The 4613-nt window shown below is 40.2% G+C and overlaps 1 pseudogene across 1 annotated transcript; it reads right to left on the bottom strand.

Annotated features, from left to right (window-relative positions):
• Window positions 1-1889: 1889 nt before the first annotated feature.
• LOC311629354 (THO complex subunit 7 homolog) lies at window positions 1890-2638 on the bottom strand (annotated as a pseudogene). Its single transcript has 2 exons — window positions 2222-2638; window positions 1890-2116 (listed from the first exon to the last, which is right to left on the bottom strand). The product of its transcript is annotated as a THO complex subunit 7 homolog (transcript).
• Window positions 2639-4613: the final 1975 nt, after the last annotated feature.

Here is a 4613-nt window from a genome sequence, read left to right on the forward strand (position 1 = left end):
GGCCATTCGATCAATTTTCATATTATCCATTTATTATTATAGATATATAATGTAATATATAAATTATGCATACATACATTATATAAATTCTGTGTGTTTCCATATATATACACAGTTTATATAACTGTTTACTCTGCACCATGTACTATGTTAGGCACTTATACTACAGCAGTGAGCAGTTCAGGCTGAATCCCTTGCCTCATCATGGAAAATAAGGTCAATAAGTAAATTAACAAGATAACGTATTTTAGAAAAAACAAATAGTGTGTCAAGATAGCTATTAACTAGGGGAAGCAATTTTTGATAGGAAAGCCAAGGAAGGATTCCCTGAAGAAGTGACATTTGAGCTTAGCATGAATGACATGAACAAGTTGGCAGGAGTGGGGCTTGAACATTCATGGAGAGGGAAAATAAAGTAGAAAGGACTTGCTTTGTTTAAAAAAGTTACAGAAGCAAATTTCGCTGGAGCATCACATGTATGAACACTAGCATAATATAAAATTGGAGACAGGAAAAGACCATATTATTCAGGGTCTTTTCAGGTTGGATTTTATTCAACAGTCAGTTGGAGAGTTGTAAGGAAGCAGTGGCATGATCTGCTTCACAATTTAAAAAGAGCTGTGGCTACTATATGAAGACCAGGTCAGAGGGTGGACAAGGGCAGGCTAGCAACTGGCCTGTTGGCTAGTTCATATCCAATGGCACATCTCCCTTTCCTATCTATCCTATCTAATAAAGATGAAATATGCAAATTGGACATCACTCCACAACAAAAATGGTGGCACCCACAGCCAATAAGGAGGGAATATGCAAATGGATGTGACAAAGATGGTGGTGGCCTGGCCAGAACACTGTTTTCATTACCATGGTCACAACGCAGGCATTCAGCCCCACCCTGGCTGCTCTGGGGCTCTGGGTGGGGTAGAAAGCCTGCTATGAAGGAGGTGACAAGGGGTAGAGGGAGCTATGGAGGGTGGCAGGGCCGGAGTGAAGACAGAAGGCAGTGGCCAGAGCAAAGGCCTGGGTCCCAGGTGCCAGAGGGAAACCAGTGCCAGAAGCCAAGGGAAAGAAGGCCTATTCTTGCATGAATCTTGATGCATTGGGCCTCTAGTATATATAAAAGCCTAAGCAACCATTAAGACTGGTCAACCAGATGACTGGTCACTGTGATGCGCACTGACCACCAGGGAACAGACCCTCAACACAGGAGCTGGCCCTTGGTGGTCAGTGCACTTCTACAGCCAACCTCCTGTGGCCAGCCAACCTCCCATGGCTGGCCAACCTCCCGAAGTCTCTCTCCCCAGCCAGCTTACCCTGATCACTGGTCAGGCTGAGGAACCCCACCCATGCACAAATTTGTGCACCGTGCCTCTAGTTTAGTAATAACACTCATTTTTCAGTACTTAAAAAAAAAATTATGTTTATTGAATTTATTGGGGTGACTGATTAATAAGATTACATAAGTTTCAAGTATACAGTTCTATAATACATCACCTGTATTTTGCATTGTTTGCCACCACCTGATAACCCATTTTTATCTGGCCCAATTGCATCTAATTTAAAAGTCTACATTTTCTTCTTTTTTATAGCTGCATAGTATTCCATCCTCGAAATGTACCACAGGTTTTTGTTGTTGTTGTTGTTGTTTTTGAGCTTGAAAAAGTTTTATTGAACAGTTTTGGATGCTGCTTCCTACCTTTTAGGTTTAAGAATTAAAAAAAAAAAAAAGGTATTTCAATAACAAAACAACTATATAGCAGAATCATTTTCCTTTGTGTGAAGAAATATGAATGAACTGTACATAAACATTTAAAAGCAAATTAGTTCACTGTCTAAACTTTAAATGTCTCAAGAGCACAGCAAATGCTAAACGCACTAAGATCATGCTGCTACTTCAATAGCTGGGGAGTGGCGAGCGCTGGCCTATGCTTGTTAGGATCTGAGTCCATGCTTGTTTCTGAGATGCCTCCACCTCCGAGAGCTTCTCATCATTTTCCAGTGTTTGCTGAAGTTCGTGGATGGTACTAATGAGAACGTGAAACTTTCTGCCTCAATTCCAGCTTGTTTTCAACACTTTCTTTAATATGTTAAAGATGCTCCAATTCTTTGCCCAGAGCTTCTACCATGTTTCCCCGAAAATAAGACATCCACTGAAAATAAGACCTAGCGCAACTTTGGTAGAAAAAATTAATATAAGACACTGTCTTATTTTCAGTGTAACAGGGTAGTTCCTTCAATGTCTCATGCCTGTCTGGATGATGTTGAATCGCTTTTGCCAAAGCACCATATTCTTGGCGATTTTTTTCATATTCGTTTGGCTTGAAGAATGTGCTTTTTGCACTCAGCAATTTTTTCAGGTGCTCCAGCAATGCTACATTCTATTCCTTTGTAAATTTTTTCATAGCTTTCCATTTCTCTGAGATTCATATCATATATCAGCAAAGTTTTGGCTATGGAAGATTCACACTGGGACAAGTGTACTCAGCATATGCTGGTACTAGCTGTAACCTTCTTCCTGGAATCCAGAGTTGCACCATTTAATGAAACTTTTCACTTGCAGATTAATTCCTCGATCATCTCCAGCGCCATCAATTAGGAGACGCTTCTGTATGACTTCATTGTCAGTCACGGCTCCCATGGCATGCGCAGTGGCGGCGCCCACAGGTTTTTTTATCCACTCATGTACTGATGGGCACTTGGGCTATTTCCAGATCTTAGCTATTGTAAACAACATGGCTGTGAACATAGGAGTGCATATATTCTTTCTGATTGGTGTTTCAGGATTCTTAGGATCTATTCCTAGAAATGGGATCACTGGGATAAATGGCAGTTCAATTTTTAATTTTTTGAGGAAACTCCAGATTGTTTTCCACAGTGGCTGCAATTTATTCCCACCAGCAGTGTACTAGGATTCCCTTTTTTCCACATGGAATGCCATGCAGCTGTAGAAAAGAAGGATTGCTTACCCTTTGAGGCAGCATGGCGGGCACTGGCAAGTATTATGCTAATGAAATAAGCCAATCAGAGAAAGATAATCACATGATCTCACTCATACGTGGAATCTCATGAACAAAATAAACTGATGAACAAAATAGATCCAGAGACATAGAAGCATGGAATAGACAGACATCTCAGAGGTAAGTCAGGGGCCAGAAAGACATTGACCAAAGAACTTTCATGCATAGCCATGGACACAGACAATAGTGTGATGGAGGCTGGTGGCAGTGTATGTGGGGTAGAGAGGCTCAATGGGGAAAAACAGGGGACATTAGTAAGACTTCAAACAACAAAGGTAAATTTTGTTTTAAAGTCTATAATTTCAAGCTCCATTAAAGCTTGAGGGGGCCATATGATCAAGCGCTGGATGGTTAGGTTTAAGCAAAAGTATTGAGTGAAACTTTCAAGAAGGCACTAACATTTCTGAACTTCCCGAGCCTGTGCTCCAGGAAAAAAAATGATGGCCAGGAAATGCCCTACCCTGTTGTTTTCGGAGCCTCTTCCCTCTTTTTGTGTTCCAGGAAAAAGATTGCTTCAAAGAACTACACTTCCCCATTTGTCTTAGATAAGATTCCTTCCACTGGTTCTCATGACTCCCATAAGACTCTCATGTGTCTCTTATTTTTCCCTGAACCTCCGAGCTCAGAAACAGTCCCTCTAATTTCCCATTCTTTACTGAGATATAATTGACAGACAACATTAGATTTGCTTCATTTGTATCCACCTCCGCATTCTTTGTCTCATGAATGATTAGCTAATATTAGAAATGTTTACTTACCCTCAAATAGCTAAACACAGGGATAAACATTTCTTATCTAGTTAAGATGTTCCTGATTACAACTATAAGTCACCCCACCTGAGACTCTTCTATGCTTCCCTATAAACATCTAAAGCAAAACCACATTGTGGAGATCCCAAATCTTAGGATCCAGGGTATGCTCTTTATTCTATAGCCTGAATAAAATTGTCTCCTTAATTTTCAGGTCCATAGTCACATAACTTTTATTCAGTATATTGTTCTAACTGTTCTATTTTATTATTAGTTGTTAACCTCTTACTGTGCCTAATTTATAAATTAAACTTCATCGTGTATGTATGTATGTATATATGTATGCATCTATAGGATATGTACCTACAGAGTTTGGTACTATCCTTGGTTTCTTAGGGGTCTTGGAACAAGTACCCAGAGAAAAAGGCAGAACTATTATATGTCAAACTGTGGAAAGGGCTATTAAAATATATATAATGAGATCACAGAGCAAAATGAGATTAATTATAAGGGGCTTAAATTAATTTCAAGGAAGATGATACTTTAGATAGGCTTTAAAACCCTTTGCACTCCGAACCATTCTGGACATTGGCTACCAGCTACTCGACGCTACTTTGCGGCGGAAACGTGCGTTGAATTAACTCAATTCCCCGTAATCACTAATAAACTGCAATGTCCCCCCTGAGAGGGGACATCCGAGTGATATGCTAGAATTCCGATGTCCCCTGAGAGGGGACAGCGGAGTGAAAAGGGTAAAATAATGAGAATTTTGATTGATGGCTGAGAGGAAACAGCAAGGATGATCGGACTTTGATCCAAATTGACCTCAGCAGGCTGGAATAAGTGA

The sequence above is a fragment of the Pipistrellus hanaki genome, assembly GCF_964339955.1.
Source record: "Pipistrellus hanaki genome assembly, chromosome: 10".
In the NCBI taxonomy this organism is placed as follows: Eukaryota; Metazoa; Chordata; class Mammalia; order Chiroptera; family Vespertilionidae; genus Pipistrellus; species Pipistrellus hanaki.